The 19389-nt window shown below is 41.4% G+C and overlaps 1 protein-coding gene across 1 annotated transcript in view; it reads right to left on the bottom strand.

The window, feature by feature from the left end:
- si:ch211-186j3.6 (neural-cadherin) overlaps positions 1-19389 on the bottom strand; it is a 545061-nt gene that overhangs the window by 36629 nt on the left and 489043 nt on the right.

Below are 19389 nucleotides of genomic sequence, written 5' to 3' on the forward strand. Positions count from 1 at the left end.
AGTAGATGTTTTTATTTCTTAACACTACCACAAATTATTACAAACACGCATTATTATTGTGAGTATGAGAGTTCTCTACAGATCTAACCTGTAACTTGGCCTGCTTGTCTCCATTGGGATAGTTCAATTAAATCCATTCTACCATAAATCATTTTCAGGCAAAAAACAACATGGTCAAAGTGATGGACCCTCTACTAGAAAAGTTACACAGTGCACACATATATACCGTAAAATTTGGACTACGGAACGCATCTGAATATAAGCCGCATCAACAAAATTTTAACAAAATTTCAAAATTGTACATATATACAATTTGAATATAACCCACAGGTGTCCACGTCTTCAAGAACGTTTTCATGTTCGGGCCGTCTGCTTTTACTTTTGTCGTCATTTTGGATTGAGTCAGTTCGTCACGCTGCCATTGCCAAAATCTCACCATCGACTCACTGATGCCGAGCTCACGTGCAGCATCTCTGTTTCCTTCTTCCACAGCCACATCAATCCCCGTTAACTGAAAAGCTGCATCATCTGCATTTCTTCGTGTGTTTTCCAGGAGAAAGGTGTGTGTATGAAGCACAAAATAACTGTTCAAAACACAATCAAATGAGCATCTTCCTTGGCGCATCACTCCGTCTCTCCCCGTGCTCTACTGCACATGTCTCCTGCAAGAGCTGCTGTCCTGTCTGTATCATGTCAGTGTCATGCTCTCTCGGGTGGCGGGGCTAGTTCTGTCAATCAGGTTTGAGTGGATGTCCGGCTACTGAAGTTTAAGACGTTTCTTCTCATCATTTACACATACAGGTAAGACGTATCCCCCTCACTCATTTAGCATCATAACTTATTTTATCACACGGCAATAAACTATTTGAGAGCGCTGAAACATCGCGAGCTAGTGTAGCAACTTAATGTTAACACTAGATCTATGTGTTAACCGCACAGACAGCGGCGCTTTCTGCACTCAGGCTGTGCTTATCCGCTGTTTTGCTAAACCATAGACCATATATATGAACGGACGATGTGCTAAACAAAGAATCCGTCCATATCGCATAGCGGCATCGTTTTATTAGCTGCAGGGTTTAAAGTGTGAGAAAAAAGTAGCAGCTTATAGTCCGGAATTTACGGTATCTGTATTTGAATGTTTGTGAAGTTTCTGATTTTATTTCCCGGTTGGACAATACAGTACACAGATCATAGTAAATCTATAACTGTTAGCAACCACAAAGGCCCAAATGGTTTTATATATATTGTGTAGTTATTATGATTAAGCAAATAAAAATCAATGACCACACATTGCTTTTGTGAAATGAAAAATGAATTTCTTGTGCTTAAATTGCCTGTGTTTTGAATTGAATTCTCAGTGTTGATTTTATACTTAGCTTTTTTCCCCACTAACGGCAACTTGGCTGATAAAACTACAATAAATAATTACCACAGATACTATCCAACAAAAACAAGAAACCAAACCAAAAAGGAAAGAAAAGGAAAGAGGAAGAAGGAAAAAAAAAAAACATAAATGCACAACATGAACATATAATATTTGTAGCAGATTAAGTAAAAACTGTCCTGAGATAAAATTATAGAAACATAGCCAACGTTCTTCTCGTACCTACCTTTACCTTTACCAGAATTAACTTAAAATGATACACTAGTAAATATTCCTATTCCAATTGTGTTTCTAAGTTTTGGGTAAGCCTCAAACATACCACAAGAAACCATTTGAACAGAAGATATTGCTCTCCTCCTCTCCTCCTCCTACTTGAATTTCACTGGTAGCGCTGTTTGACCGATTGAGCCGGGAGCGCTTCTCGGATTAAAATTACTACCAAACCCCCGGGAGCATTGATCTCCCTTTCGTCAGGTTTGGGTAAACAGTGTCTTATATGCCTACAAATCAAGTAATTAACACTTAAAAGAGGCACGATCAAGGGAGGTGAAGCTTCTATAACGTGTGTGCTAGATGTTTGGAGCGGGGTGCAGAAGAGGTGGTCATTTAAACTGTCTGGTCCGTGGAATGAGAAAGATGGTGCCCTGCAGCGATGTGACATTCAGACCAGCTTGTTTTGCAAATCTGTTGTTCTAGTATTAAATAAGGATGTGAGAAAATATTGAAATTCTGACGCACTGTGATGATTTGGTGATGCATTATTGATGTACTGTAGCTAAATGCTGTATCAAGAATGCTGTAGGGTTGTCAGAAGAACCGAGAATCGAAAATAAGATGAGTATTGAAAAAAGATACTCATTTGAGCAGGTATCGATCCTAAAAAAAAAAGTCACATTCACAGGACAGAAATTAATGTAAAATGAAATGAATAATAGCCTCTATTTTTTCCATTTCTTTCCATGTGCATTTACATACAAAAGGAATCGAAATTGGACCTGTCACCCCATTCATGCATTACAAACAATTCAATTCAATATTACATGGGGAAGACTACGTGGACTGGACCGGAAGACAAGTAGCAGGTAGGAATAAACACTGCAGCATAACATGAGGCTAGGGGGAGGAGAAAAAAAACAAAAAAGAGAACAACCCTAGACCATACTCCTATTGGGGCATAGTATGGTAGAGTACATATAATAAAACATCTCCACGACATCAGCACAGTCAAAACAAAGTACAAACATTTCACAGGACTAGCAACAGGGTAGTGGCCATCCGGATCTGCAGCCATTAAGTGCTGGATGCAATAGACCCGCCCACCAGGCCGTGGGTGCGAAGCTGCAAGGGGTTCGGGAGGGGCCACACTCTCTCTGCTGTAATCTCAGGGCGATTTGACTCCAGCTCGGCCTTGGTCATGATCGGTGCTGGCTTGGAGAGGCCAAAAGATAAGATTGGGTTGTTTTGGTTTTAGAGCTGCATCCAATTTCCATAACACTGCTCTTTTGTCCATATTGGTCTCAAGGTCTTCCCATCTCTCCATGCAAAGCGTCCAGCGTCTCCTAGATGTTATCAATGTTGCAATCTACACCCACAGTTCCATGCAACCTTTACTGACCGCTAACCTTTCTGATATGGTTTCCAAAATGCAACACACCAGTTCTCCCACCCATCCATCGGGGAAGTTCTGTGGGGACATCGAGGTTCGCCTGATCCTGAGCTTCTTGTTGAGAAAATGGTGTCAACTGAGTTGAGAGACCAACTTATCCAATCCATAGTTAATTTAGTTTTGGAAAGTAGAGAGGAGAGAGTCTCTTCGTATAAGACACTAGACTATAGACGAGACAAAGAAGCAAAGCAGGGAAGATAAGGGGCAAGAGAGAAGAGGAAAAAGTGTCCACCCTCGCCAAGAGCCAAATGAGACTGGATGAACCTTTGAAATGAACCTTTCCCGAATAGTTTTAGAATGATCTTGGGCTGTATCAGAACAAGACTACATAGACTAGATACATCCAGGGTCCACTATGGAGCCTACCTAAATGAGGGATTACACAGATGTAACTTCCCACAGTAATATAAAAGAATGTGCTACAATATAATGTTGAAAATCACATTTTTATTATCATCATGGTATCGGAATCGGCACTGAGTACTGAGTCGACTTCACAGCATCAAAATCAAGTTATATTTGTTAATATGGGACCTTTAACTAATGCAAGATGATATGTTTAATAAAGTATCTCTCTCTCTCTGATGCCAGAGTTTGAAATATTCAGAGTAAAGCAGTAAAATCACTATGGAAACAATGCAGATCCCCCCCAAACAGAAAAGTTATAGTCTAACTTTAATATCAAGTCTTCATAGTTTGTAACTGCATTTTTCACATCCTTTTGTTTGTTCACCCTCTTGACACCCAGTCTCACTTTGTCCTTTCACCATTCCCTTGCACCGTCCTCATTTAAAGAACGCGAACATGTCCTGGTACTGACAAGTGGTAGTGCGCGTAGTGAGGCCCCGGGCTTTCTCTGGGCAGTCGATCCTTGAGGAATAGAAACAGAGCGCTAAAGGTAAAGGGACATGAATATTCAACACATAGTCACTCAGGGAACGTTTCAAACAAGAGACATGCCCGCGATTAGCTTACAAACTGTCCTTTCGACGGGCCGAGTCTCTGTGTAGTTGTCAAAGGGACTTAGTTAAATGATAGGCTCAAATGAGGATATTGCATTGTATTCTCTAAAGCTCAAAGTCTGTATGTGGGGAAAAATGACTCGCAAGGAAACTAGAAATGGCTTCTTTTGATTTTAAAGTACATGAGACACGCTCTCTAATTTCAGTTTAATTTGGTGAGATTATAACTATTGTAAATATAAATGACAGTTTTACACTAATCAAGAAGCAACTTGCGAAGAAAAGTAGAAAAAATATGTTGAAAATGACAGAAAGTAAAGTTCAAACATACTGATAACATGAAACTGGAGAGAATACTGTCCGAAAGTCAGGCACATTTTTTTGGATACTTTAAACAGGATTTCAACAAAATGAGGGTGTTTTTGCCATTCCTGTGTACATTAGAGGAGTTTTCGTAACAGTTCCCTAGTATGAAGTCATGATTTCCAACCAAGAAGTAAAATTTTAAGCCTAAAAAATGACTAAATTGGAAAAAAATAGTATGAATGTTTCTGCAAAAATTTCAAATATAATGATCTTAAATGTTTTTACCTGTCCTAGGCGCTTTTAAGAGGAGCTTTTAACATTCTTCCTTCATCAGAAAGATGCTTGTAGAGGTTTCAGACATTATCCATGTATGTTTGAGTAATTTAGCGGTCTCCTTGATGTGGATAGCTGTACGATCCTGTCCAAGACTCAGCCCGCAAGCCTAAGTCATTCCTGCTCCTGCATGGCCATTTTCCATAAATATACAAAAGCATGATCAAAAATTACACTATGACTTGATTGGCCTGGTTTTAGGAAGAAATATCAAAACTTATAATCTACAAATGTTACCCTTATCATTATTTGTTAGGGTTTGAAAGGACAACATTCAGGGTGACATAATGGCACCACATCTGGAGAGGTGGTGGTATTTTGGTTGTCTTGGGGCATCATTTTAAGGATAGCCAAATGAAGAGGACAATTTTACTCTATAATCAAGTTTCCAAAATAAAAGCCAAACAAAGCAAACCTGCAAAATCACTTAAAAAATTATGAATCAGACCCCCCAACTGCCATAAGCTGACCCTACAGAGTCCCAAAGCTTACTAAAACATTTATAGCCTTAAAGTAAGAGACTATAAACAATCAATACCAAACTGCAACAAAAATGAACATAAGGGTCTGTTCAAGGCTATTGTTACGTTTAGTTCTAGTGCACATACCCCTCTACTTGGATAATGGATATGTTATTTCAAGTGTCCCTTTTGTTCTGTCATTTGGACAATATGAGTGCTGTACTACATACATATTATTAATGTCTCCATTCCCCTGCTATATAGGCCTGCTTAATGGGTGGTGGGTGGATGGCTCATGGACAGTTACAAGTACGCCGGTACATAACTGTGTCAGTGCCACTCTATCTGAGGGACAAATGAATATTATAACTATATTGAGCTTTCTGTGAACAGTGTTTGGAGTAAGGCGTTATATAAGTAACGAATTACTGTAATGCATTGCTTCTTGCTGTAACGCAGTAATGTGAGGCATTACAGGGAAAAAACTAATATTTTACTCGGTACAAATTTACTCGGTTACAATGCATTTTTAACCTGGACTGAAGTGGTGGGTTTTTCGTTTTTATTCATATAAATTTGCTAAAATCACTGCGATATCAGCAGCGGTGAAATGCCATCGTTATGGTTCCGAATGTTGTGACAGGCCCCAGAGTCGGCGTCAGAGCACATCTACTGGAGGGGCGTGGGTCACCAGCAGGGGGGGCACTGCCATTTCAGAAATATTTTAACGCGGTGGAGTCATACAAAGCAGAAATGCTATCAAACACGTTTTTCTTTAACGGTATTAGGTTAATTATGTGTTGTTGTTATTTTTATCATTATTTTATTAAAATTATTATTATTAGCTGCAATAGTTGTTGAGGCTGTAAGGTAGACGATACGCACACAAGACAATAATAAAAGGTTGAGGTTTATTAAAAAAAACAATAAGGCCTGCCACTGGTTGTAAACATTAAACAACAGCCTCTCGTCAAAAACACCCCTGAACAACATCACTGAAAGAAGCAATCGGGCAAGAAATAGCCACGCATCGGACAGCACCAGGGCTGTAGTGTGCGTGGTACGCGAGGGTACGCCGTCCAGTCCTGTCCTATAGAGACCTGAGACTTGAGGGACCGGGACTAAACCAGGACTAAAACAGGACCAGTGGCAGCTGGTGGTATAATTTTTGGGAGAGGGCACCAAGGCCAAAATTATAAATATATATTTACTAACAATATATGTATTATATATCTAGTCTATAGTATTATAACAAATACCAGAAACAGACATTTTGGTTACTATTGGCTGAACAATATCGATCAGAGCACAATGAACAGCCAAGCGCAAACTTTACGCAACAACACAACGTAACACGCCGCTCACACCCAGACCAACAACGTCAGTACAAAACTACAATAAGAGGCTACGATCACAACATGAACACAGATGCCGCTCCTACAGCACACGACAGAACAACCAGAGCAGCTCCATCGCACCCGCGAGCTCATTTACGCACTATTTAACTATTAACACTATAACACTATTTAACTATTAACACTATAACACTATTTAACTATTAACACTATAACACTCTTTACCTGTGAGGCTTCATGTTCAGATTTGCCGCAAACTAATGAAAACCAGCCTCTTACCTTCTCCAGAGACTGAAGCAGAATGTTTCCTCTATCCACTGTCCCACTGGTTCTGTCTCCAAAAGTCTATTGTCCAATATGAAGAGATGAAACTGGTCCGTGACGCGAGGTCCAGGAGCCGAGTGCACAAGATGGTTGTAAAATTAGTCTTAATCCCACTTCCCACTTAAATGTGAAAGTTACGGTCAGTCCATATCAGCACCAGGACACCAGGTAGAATTATGCCTCTGCGTGATATGCTCAGGTCAAACTTTTACACCCAGAAACGAGCGGGCAAAGGCGGATAGAGCAGCGAGCGACTGCCCTGGCCCCGGCGGCGGCCGCGAGAGCCCCGGCCCGGTGGCAACTGCCCCAGTCCCGGCAGAGACTGTCCCGAGTCCGGGCGGCGACAGTCCCGGGTCCCGGCGGCGGGTCTGTCAGTGTGTCTTTGACTCTGTTCTCGCCATTTCCTGTGTGGAGCTTTAGGCTAAAGTAGCAGCTGCCGCTAATCGTGAAGCAGCTACTTGTTGACGCAGCAGGTTGACGTGACGTGACAGAACAGTTGTCCAATCACACTACACTAAATAAGCAGAGACTGTGATATTGTAAAGTTTGTGCCCTCAGCCCGAAGTGAAATGCGCCAATCAAAATCATTTTTAAATAGTAATAATAACGGCCTGTGCTGGGGGGTGAGGCACCAGTGGCCGCTAGGGGGGGCACGGCCCTCAAATGCCCCACCTTGCCGCCGACACCGCGGATAAGATTACACTTTAGGTGAAGTTAAAGTTTCTTGTTCCTAAACCCGGTGAACGTGAGAGACACGTCCGTGCGTCGGCGCCATAGCAACGTACAGGCGCGGGGACTATAGAAACTGCTGCATCTTTTAAATCGGTCTGTTTTCACTTGAACGCTCGAGTGAGAGATTTCACGCAATATCGCTGCTGCTGGTAAAATATACTTTGAGATTCCTTAATACCAATATTTCTTGAAAAAAAAAAAATACACTTTGGGCATCAGCACACTTTCTAATCCTACTTTGTTGACTCTTTTCAAGGTTTGCAACTCAACTTAAGTCAACCATGGCTCGCCCTGTTGCCCGCCTGGACCTCTTCCCTGGAGGTAAGACAGATCACTGAAATCTTCGTGAAGATAGATAAAATGAACTAAATGCTACATGTTGTCAACCATTTTATCCACGCATGGCTATTTCTACTCGGGTTAGGGTAAAATGGTATCATAGGTCGAATATGAAACTGCTTCATTTGAGAGGTTATGACTTTCAATCGACGATTACTTACTGTGGTTGTAATAATAACTGGTAAAAGGGGCCTATTTTTCTTGGTATGGGTACAAAGTAAAAAGTTATCAAAGTATTTTCTGGAAAACTGCCGCTGTTGATATGGGTCGCCGTTGTTATGGGTCGCCGCTGTTTGCACACGGTGATCACACTTATACCTAAGTCATGTACATTTCAACTCATCTTTATGAATATGCTTATGAATATTCGACAGTTGTATTATGCTATCAAATAGGGCTCCGACTAACGGTAGCACATATCGACAGGCCAATTTAGGCCAATTGAATAATGCTCCCACTGTAGAATCAACATTATTTACTTGTTTGTATGAATATGGGTCGAGGTAGCTTATCTGGACAGTCCTACTATCTTCTCCCAAATACTGCATCCACTAGAGATAGCATAACTGACCTTTGTGATCCTGGGGACAATAAAGATGGGACAATTCTATGCAACTGAGTTTTATTTATTCAGCAGCTTTCTAAACAAATTTACAATGTTTTCTACACATGGAAGCAAAATAAAATAGATGGAATGAAAATGATGACGATAAAATCAAATATTAAATCCAAACTATTCAATCATCTAACATAGGTATTCTGTCGCAAATCTTCTGCCTCGGGTAGCTCAAATCGATGGACATTTAAACTGTAATAGCGCTTGGAGGTTGACAGGACAGTTTAGTTTGTAGGTGTCGAAATTCAGTGTTTTAGATCATTTTTGGAAAAAAAAATAAAAAAATGGCACCCAGCCAAAGATTCTCCACTAGAATATTTACAGAGATGTACATTTTATATTGAAAGAGATCATGTTATGAGGTTTTGGTTGAGTTTTACTCGAGTTTTAGGGATGAATGGGATTACTGAGGTGCACTGCACACTGGCAGATGCACTGTGGACTTGTGCAAGAGAAGCCAGACAGACCTCTGTGTTTAGAGTCTTGTACAAAAACTGTAGGCCTGTATTTATACCTAAAACCTTGCTGGTAAGTCTGTAATTCAGGACGTGAGCCAAGGAAAAGTAGTTATAGGCTAATATATTGCATTGACCAGCAGCTCTGGTCTTTCCCTGTTTTTACAATTCTGTAGAATGACTTGTGTGTAAAAATTTGTCTGGCTTTGTATGGAACAACTTGTTAATGTTGTAAAATGTTGCAGTGACTCCGGATCCGCGGGACGCTCCAGGGGACCCTCCTGCTGCCGGCTCCTTGCCAGGCGAGGACGACGCAGGTGAGGTGCAGGTAAGTATACCTTTTGTTCTTGCTCGTTTCTCCCCTCCTCGGCGAGAGGACGTGTTTGGACGAGAGGAAGAGGATGATGATGAGGAAGAGGACTGGAGTGAGGAAGAGGACTGGAGTGAAGAAGAGGAGGAGGAGGAGGATGACGTAGACTCTGGCTACTCAAGTCTCTCAGAGGAAGATGAAGGTGTTGACGTGGAGGGAGAAGATGACGACCAGGTTTTCCCTCCGGAGGAGTTCTGGGTCGACTGGCGCCAGGCGGCCCGTCCTGCTCAAGTTCGGAATGTGAGAGATCGTCCCCCGACCCCCTTTGCTCAGCAGCGAGCAGAGAGCCCTTCTCCTGCGCCCAGTCCCAGCGTTGAAGAGGAGCATCGCCCGTCTTCTCCCGCTGCTGTGCTTCCTGCGCCCTCCTGCCATCCTGCTCCTTGCCCTCCCCCTGTGGGCCTTGCTCTGGACGTCCTGCCTCTCGGTGGATCCAAGCGCCACAGAGATGAAGATGCGGATGAAGAGGGAGACCCCAGCTCCAAGAGGCCGCGTCCTTCCTCCAGTTCCCCAGAGCCCGTCCCCTCCACATCTTCTGGGACGTCTGCAGGTTTGTCATGGTACTTCCGCCCCCTGCCCCCATACCCTGACTCGGACGATGACTGAATTCCGTCTCTGAGACTCTGGGCTTTGTAACATCCTTTCGGCAACATTTACCACCTTTAACACTGCCGATTTCACTTGTACATAGTTTTTCAATTTATTATCTCAGCTGTGTGTTAAGTAGTAGTAGTAGCTTTGCATGCCAAAATAATTTTTCATCTTTTGTGTGTTTCAAAAAAAAAAAAAAAAAGAGAAAGCAAGGAATAGTATGTAGGATTTCTAAAATCTAAATCTAAAGTCTTATAAGCAAAAAAAAAAAAAAGTTAAACATGATCAGTAAGTAAATAGTAATAGATAAACATAATTTAAGCTACAATGTCACAGATGTCCTGCATATTACGCCTCGCATTCTACTCTGGGCATAGGTGGGTTAGAGGTGAGAAGGTAGTGGGGTCGCTGGTGCGATTCCCGCTCGTTTGCTGTGTTTGTTTGCTGTGTTTGTTTGTGTGTTGAAAGGGAAGGAAAACTATGTAGGAACGTAACAGACATAGCATGAACAAATTCTCTAAATGTGCTCAATGACTAAATTCTAATTGAGAAAAAAGTCAATCTGATGCTTATTTGTAGTTTCCTGTATAGTACACCTTGCCTTGAATTTACTTTGAGCTAGTTCCACTCTGGTCATAGGAGGGTTAACGAACTCATTAATATTATTTTTAAAATACCTAAAAAAAATAAAATTTAATAAAATTTTTAAAAACTTAAAATCAGTTTAAATATACTTACAATGAAATCCCTCATTGGAGGAAACATTTCCCTGTCTTCATTAGGAGATTTGTTTTTGTCTGCTCATTCAACAGTTAGTTGTCAGGCAGTCAGTTTGTCTTTTTTTGTAGTTTTGTTTTTTTTTATTTTTCATAATTTGTAAGATGTGGAGACCTAGATTTGTTCACTAACTTGTCGGTTGGTGGGACACTCCCTAATTCTCCCGTTCGAGTTGTTGTTTTATGACTACATTGTACTACAAGTAGTACACAAATGAACAAATGTGTACTATATTGTAATGTTTTACTCCTGTAAACAGATGTGGAGACTTGTGTTTGTCCATTCACTAGAGAATTAGTGGGACACTAAGTTTCTCTCTTTTCTCTCTCTTTTTTTTTTTTTTCCCAGTAATTGTAATTTAAGTTTAAAATGCAGAATTAGCACAACCATGGTATTTAGAATTAAACTGTTTACAATGCATGTGTATCTACGTGGCATTATTATGTCTTTCTGTAAACTGTACTTTTACTTTTACTTTATAATAATTTGTAATATGTGGAGATCTGGGTTTGTTCACTAAGTTTTCAGTTGGTGGGACACTCCTTAATTCTCCCATTTAATTTGTTGTTTTCTGAATACCTTGTACTACAAATAGTATACAAATGTGTACTATATTGTAACGTTATACTCCTGTAAACAGTCTCTGTGGAGACTGTACTTTTACTTTATACTGATTTGTAAGATGTGGAGACTTGGGTTTGTTCACTAACTTGTCGGTTGGTGGGACACTCCCTACTTCTCCTGTTTAAGGTGAATTTTAACTGTGTGTTTACAAGATAAAACACTGTACTTGCTTTTTTGCACAGCGCATTGGTACGCAAAAGCCTCTGTTTTTCAGGATGGTTGTTCATTCAAACAAGGGCCTAAACCAAAGTGCATCGCTCTAATATTTGTGGATGAATTACACAGAAGGAGTGTAGATGCACACTTAAGGCTTTCTCCCTAGTTCCATTAAAAGGGCTTTGATTGGGGGGGCGGGCCGCTGTGTAAGTTGATGTCTTATTATATATATGTCCAGAAATATGTTCCAGTCAGATCCATCGTGTCCTGGTGAGTAAAGACCAATACTAACGTAATATTTGTATTAATTACTAAAGACCTTTGTTCAGTTTAAAAGAAAGGCGTGTCGCTGATGGAACTGTCCATGGTGTCGTCCACAAAGTGCAGTTAACCACCAGAGGGAGCCCTGATCGTAACGTTGGAACACAAGGTATTCTGAGAAATGAGAGAATTAATGAAATAATGATAAATAATGAGTTTTGTACTTTTATTGCACTTTTAGGAGCCACAGTCATTGCCAGCTCTGCTGAGACGTATACAGCTGCAGTGGCTTGTCTCGCTCCAGTCAGATGATCCAGACTTCTGTAAGTTATTATCTGAAAATAATTAAAATCTAATAAAGTAGAATGTAAAATTACACTAAACATGTGTTTTAGGATCCATAAAGTTTCCTGGAGTGTGACCCGTCAGATGCTCTCAGCCACATGAGAGGAAGAGGTGATCGAGGCCTGGTCCAATAAGAGACTTGGCCCAACACAAGGGAGAAGGCCTTCAGTCTGTGTAATCTGCTGTTACTCTGAAGTTCAGTCTAATCAAAACTGAAGCATCACTGCTGATGAAGATCTCCAGAGGAACAAGAAACTCCAACAGTGGTGAGAGAAAAGAACCTATACTAAATCTTTGCAGGTTTTATAACAAGATTTTTACTGTCTGATCCCTGTGTTATATTGTAACTGTGCAGGTGCTGAGGAGCACACTGGACCTGTGGATTTAATGGAGGAACAAAAAGAGACAAATGGTTTTTGGAGGACTCAAAAACAAATGATGAAGCTCATATAGAAGACTACGCCCCTGGAGAAAAAGGACAGTGATGATGAGACGGACTTCAGGAACGATGTGTGACATCTGGCCTCATGGTGACAACCAAGCAGATTATTGTGGACTTCAACTAAAATGGGCAAAACAGCCATCAAACTCTCTGTGTCGGCACTGAGGTAGTAGAGAGGGTGACCATGACTGAGAACCTGTCCTGAGGCATTCACACTGCCTGAGCTGTGTGGAGGCCCAACAACGCCTTTACTACTTGAGGAAACTGAGGAGCACCAAAATCCCCAGTGCACTAATGAGGAACCTCTACAACTGTGCCATCTGAAGTGTTCTGACATCTGGATTTTTTGTGTGGTTCTCCTGCTGCACTAAGGCCGACCTACACACTCTCCAGCGGGTGGTAAAAACAGCGGGGAAACTCACTGGGACAACTCTCCCACAGATCAGTAGCATCTATATGACCCGTGGTCTGCATCACCGCACCAGCCTACTCATCACCTTTTCCACCTGCTGCCCTCAGTTAGAAAGTACAGGTCCATAGACACCAGAACAACCAGACTGACCAACAGCCTGTATCCCCCGGCTGTGAGGCTGCCGAACACTGCCCCCTTTCCCTCTCTGCCTTTCTCCCATGGACAATAACCACATCCACCAATAAAATATCAGTGACCTGGACTTTGCACTGTTGCATTATTATATATGTGCTGCCCTGAATGTCCTTACTGTGCTAATGTTTACACTGGAGTTAGTACTTCAGGGGTTATTGGGTGGGGTTTTACACCTGTAGTTTTGTGCTTCACATCAAAACAAATGCAGTTTGATGCTCTAAACTATTGCTTCATATGAAAATGACAATAAAATCTCTTGAATCTGAAATAAATAAAGTAATCTAAATTTATCCTTATTGCGTAGAGTATTAACAGTATATTTATAATATTAAATATTTAACACTACGTGACTGGTGGGAATCTGCCAAGGTTGCAACTAAAAGTTATTTTGGTGATCAATTCATCTTGTGATTATTCTTTCAATTAATCATTTAGTTGTTCATAAGGTGAAGGCCCCGGCGGCGGCCGCGAGAGCCCCGGCCCGGTGGCAACTGCCCCAGTCCCGGCAGAGACTGTCCCGAGTCCGGGCGGCGACAGTCCCGGGTCCCGGCGGCGGGTCTGTCAGTGTGTCTTTCACTCTGTTCTCACCATTTCCTGTGTGGAGCTTTAGGCTAAAGTAGCAGCTGCCGCTAATCGTGAAGCAGCTACTTGTTGACGCAGCAGGTTGACGTGACGTGACGTGACAGAACAGTTGTCCAATCACACTACACTAAATAAGCAGAGACTGTGATATTGTAAAGTTTGTGCCCTCAGCCCGAAGTGAAATGCGCCAATCAAAATCATTTTTAAATAGTAATAATAACGGCCTGTGCTGGGGGGTGAGGCACCAGTGGCCGCTAGGGGGGGCACGGCCCTCAAATGCCCCACCTTGCCGCCGACACCGACAGGCCCGGAGGTGGAACAGTCCAGAGCTCTGCGCTCCACGGGGTGAAGCGTAGCTGTCGTCTGATTGCACACTGCTCCACGGGCTTGGGGTTCTCTCAGGAGCGGTCCTAGATTCCAAGTCCTAGTCCAAGATTAGTCCTGGTTTGGTCCTGGTTTAGCTCTGGTTCAGTCCTGGTTCAGCTCTGGTTTAGTCCTGGTTTAGACCTGGTTTAGTCCTGGTTCAGTTTTGGTTCAGTCCTAGTTCAGTCCTAGTTTAGACCTGGTTTAGACTTCGTTTAGTTCTGGTTTAGTCCTGGTTTAGTCCAGGTTTTGTCCAGGTTTAATCCTGGTTTAGACCTAGTTTAGTTCTGGTTTAGACCTGGTTTAGTCCTGGTTTAGACCTGTTTTAGTCCTGGTTCAGTTTTGGTTCAGTCCTAGTTCAGTCCTGGTTTAGACCTGGTTTAGACTTTGTTTAGTCATGGTTTAGTCCAGGTTTACTCCTGGTTTAGACCTGGTTTAGTTCTGGTTTAGACCTGGTTTAGTCCTGGTTTAGACCTGTTTTAGTCCTGGTTCAGTTCTGGTTCAGTTCTGGTTTAGTCCTGGTTTAGTCCTGGTTTAGTCCTGGTTTAGTCCTGGTTCAGTCCTGGTTCAGTCCATATACGGTGCAAAAGTTTGGCATCTTCACACAGTTAGTTTGGTAAGAGTAACTTAAAGTACTGCAATATTCATGTAATGTCTTACATTTTAAATCAAGTAATATTGCAATGTAACAAATTACTTTGAAATGACAGTAACAAGTAATAAATAACGCAGTACAATTTTGAAGTAACTTGCCCAACAGTGTCTGTGAACATGTATCACAAGCATTTGTCAATAAAATAAAATAAGACAGTTAAAATGAGTTAGTACATGGAAGAATCTTGTTTATGCATTTCCCCAGAAAAGCCAAGAGAGTTATGGGGCAACTAGATTCAGATACAACATACACACACACACACACACACACACACACAAAAATAATATATATAAAAAACCTGTCAATATATACAAATTAATGCATGGACTTAAAGTCCTGTTAAATTTCATGCCTATTCTTCAAAACCTTTTGTTAACATCTTACAGTGAAATACCTTACCTTGTCCTTAGAATCCCATTGCTTTAGCTATAATAGAACATGCTTTGTTAAACACAGTTACTCACAGCTATTATTGAAAACGAATTTCCTGATAAACAACACGCAAGACAGAAAAAGAAAAGAAAAATCTGGAATCATCTCTGCTAAGCGATCGGCTAAACTTTTCAAAGTTTAATTTAATTGCAATGGGACAAAAATTCAAAATACCTGGTCCCCTTTTGAAACTGTCCTCGGCGGGTTCCATGTGATGTGCCCGCCGTATCTTTGGGAGTGCAGTCTTTCATTGTGTTAGCGCGGGGCTCGAGGCTAGTTGAAAGCACTCATTGAACCGGATTGGATTTGCCACAGAGGCCCTATCTCACTGTACTCCATCCATTTAATCCCTGTCCAAGTTTAAAGCGCTCTGAATAAAGTGGCAGCGTTTTTGGCATCTCGGAGGAGAATTGATCACCGCACTGCACCGCGAGCTGACATCTCCATTAGCGTGACGGTCCCAACAATGCCGTACACGCGAATGCATTAGCGGCTTTATTTTGCCAGATCGGCTTCAAGTGTTTGTTTGTAAATGAGGAGGCTGGAGTGGGGAGCAGGGTTTTGGAGTGGGGTTGTGATAGATAAAAGATAACATAAAAGGGAAGAGGTGGACTAAGTGGACCTAGTTAGAAAGCATGAATATTACATCATCTTAAAAGGCTTAACATTTGTTTTCCTCGAATATCAGTAATAACTTTTCTCTTGCACATACCACATTCTACATACGGTAGCTAGACTATGCATTGAGGATGTGTCTTGCCCAAGGACACCACAATAGCTACAAGCAAGTCTGCCTCATCTCATTTTAGAGACGACACATTGTGTCTGCTGTATCAGTGGCTCCAACCTTTTTTGCGCCATGGACCGGTTTTAAATCCGACAATATTTCGCGGACCGAAGGAGGCGATCCGGCAGCATGGTTAAGTCCTGGATAAATCCTGTTTTAGTCCTGTTTTTAGAACAGTTTTAGACCTAGTTTAGTTCCTGTTTTTAGACCTGTTTTAGACCTAGGTTAGTCCTGTTTTTAGACCCATTTTAGACCTGGTTTAATCCTGTTTTTAGACTCATTTTACACCTGGTTTAGTTCTGTTTTTAGACCCGTTTTAGACCTAGTTTAGTCCTGTTTTTAGACCTGGTTTAGTCCTATTTTTAGATCAGTTTTAGGCCTGGTTTAGTCCTGTTTTTAGACCTGGTTTGTACCTGGTTTAGTCCTGTTTTTAGTCCTGTTTTAGTCCTTGGTTAGACCTGGTTAAGTGGCGCAGTCCATGTGACGTACAGGATGGGGACGGTCCACACGATGTACGGGAGGGGGAATGATCTGCGCGGTGTAGGGGAGGAGGCGCGGTGTAGGGGAGGAGGGACGGTCAGCACGGTGTAGGGGAGGGGGGACGGTCGGTGCGATGTACAGGACAGGGGACGGTCCTCGTGACGTATAGGAGGGGGGGTTTGCACTTTCATGGCCCTTTACCAAACGACCCATGGCCCAGTACCAGTCCCTGGCCTGGTCCCTGGTGTTGGGGACCCCTGTGCTATATGGTTATAATCTGATCTCTTGGATCATTATGTTATATTTTGAACATTTAAATGTTACAATATTGATCTAAAACCAATTCAAAATACAAACAAGCCTGCTGACTTCCAGGTTGGAAAATTATGGGGCCAAATGATTGAATTTTTTTGTGTGTGTGTGCAAAAATGGTCTATGGGACCCTGCCAAACATGTGTAGCTGATTAAGAAAATACATTTGGAGAACAAAGTAAGTACAGAGCAGTGGGCGGTATAAAGATTGTTCAAACCTGCATGAATCACTCTAAATACTACTTCGAGGAGGTAAATGAGAAGAGGAAGCAATTATGATATGGTTAAAAGCTCTTAAAAGTCGATTTTGCATAATAGGTCTGCTATAAGTATCCTGGGCTCATCCTTCTAAAGCACCTGCAGTTCACTTTCCCTTATGCAGTCATTGTGCTGTGTTCAAAGCTATATTAATGGTCAGCTTTGCCTCCTTACTGCTCAAACAAATTAACAATGGTGAGTAGAGAAATATCTATTGAATTAACAATGTTGTAAATGTGAATGTTGACAAAAAAACCCCCTAACATATGAGGATAAAAACTGAAAAATTTACAATCTTACATACTAAACATGAAAATGCAATATCAGACATGTCTATATTCTCTTTAAAATGCCTATATTACTATGCACTACTGAACTATGTTATAATGTTGCTTCCTCATCAAAATTATATATGGAGTGTTGTGTTTTCATTCACACATGTTTAACACACAAATCCTGCATATTTAGCCTGTGATGCCATGTGATAATACAGGAAATGCTCCACTGTGTATACAAGAATTATTTGGATGATTTCATCTCTAGAATTGCCAGTCATCACTGAACTAAAGGTAAAAGGTATTAACTTGAAAACTACTGCATCATGACATCACAAGGTGGAGCATTTTGAGCTTTGCTGATGTAGACATGATAAAGGATTACTCAAACATGTGTGGATGAAACAAAACACAAGTCTAGGCATGATTTTGGTGACATGGCTTAAAGCTAACAATCCATTTTGTATAATATAGTACCTTTAAGTATTCAGATTTAATTTATATACAATCCAACAGAATCCACAATCCATGGGTTTCAGAATGATGAAAATGATATAGGCTATGTTTACACTGAAATGAATCAGCGTATCAGCGTATCGGAAACGTCCAGACACGTCGTTTCTGTGTCCGCAAACCTTCCCTATCTACACAGCTTTGAGCATATTTGTTTATGTGTTACAGAAACAAAACTTAAAATCACATGGCTAATTTGCATAAACTGAGCACTCAAAAAAACAGCTCGTTATTGTGCTGGTGATGTGGTTCAGCTTCTGTTGGACTAATGGACACGACTCAGTGGAATATATGTGTTCTTTCTGTGACAGAGGGGTGTTCTGCTAATGGTGAGTCTGTTCTGTGGTTCACGTTGAAGATGGTTCATGTGAAACTTTTCAGAGATTATACGTCTGCAGGTCATACGCATAGACCGTATATATGAATGGACATATATTTTAGCCTCTTAGTGTTTTGGCGGTGAATTACTTTGCGGCGCATAGACCTACGTCAGCATATCAGCGTTTTCAGACGTCCACACAGTGCCGGGTCAGATCCGTACTCAGATGAATTCGTGGGAGCTGGTGGCACCAGATCATTCCAGTCTCTCATTTTCCCTCGGATTAGTGTGGACGAACACTGAATCCGCAATGAAAACAACTCAAATATGTGCTAGTGGGGATGGGGCCATAGAACAGTGATTTGTCTGTTGCTGGACTATTTGTGTGTTATGTAGTATGTACACCCAGCAGTTAGCCATTGGAATTCTCACTGAGTGTGATATAACACACATTAATGACAGTAGAGCCTGATGGGACCAGCCTGTATAACTTGCTAATTGGAACAATTCTTTACATTATTAGCACATGGGCATTGGCACATGCACTGCACTGCTGTCTGCCACACTGCTCCTATGGGAGAGTGTGGAGGAGGCTGCGCTCTGTCACAATGATCTAGAGCCCCACAGCCCGACTGGAACACATTTTTCATTTTCTAGTTATCACTTTTATGGATCTCAGTGTGTGACAAAGAAAATACAGCCCGGGCGTGCGACTTACCAACCACACATTTTGCCAATATTACAAGTGGGCAATACAGGCGACTGAGCATATATGAAATGAATCATATAGCCTTAAGCCCTATTTGCACGAGATTCATTTTATCTAGGGTCCTGGTAAACTGTAAAAATAACAAACGTCATCTGTGTTTTTTGTCCCATGTGAATTATTGGATTATACCTCCTGTAATTCTGCAAACTCTTTAGGCAATTGTACTGCTGTGCAAACGCTCATGTCTGCAAACTGCGCTGTTTTTTGTCTGTGCATTGAAGGTAATAGAGATTCAAAATGTCTATAGGGGCCATTTTAGGTACAAATATATTCTACATGGACTATACTCTAATCCAGTTATTGGATGTTTCTACAATTAAAAACATAAAACAAACTGTAGTAAAGACCAACGACCAGCAGCATGGAGTCTAATTTGTTTTGTCTGTTTTTATGCATGTATCCTTTTTTTTTCAGCATGTAGGTGCTAAAACAATCAAAGAAGTGCGTCTAGCTTGTCTAATGTTTGTGATGTCCTTAATAAACAACAAAAATTAAGTACATAAATAAACTAAATCTCACCAGCTACCATGACGACAACATA

The sequence above is a fragment of the Boleophthalmus pectinirostris genome, unplaced genomic scaffold, assembly GCF_026225935.1.
Source record: "Boleophthalmus pectinirostris isolate CB_2022bp ecotype Guang Dong unplaced genomic scaffold, ASM2622593v1 HiC_scaffold_19, whole genome shotgun sequence".
In the NCBI taxonomy this organism is placed as follows: domain Eukaryota; kingdom Metazoa; phylum Chordata; class Actinopteri; order Gobiiformes; family Gobiidae; genus Boleophthalmus; species Boleophthalmus pectinirostris.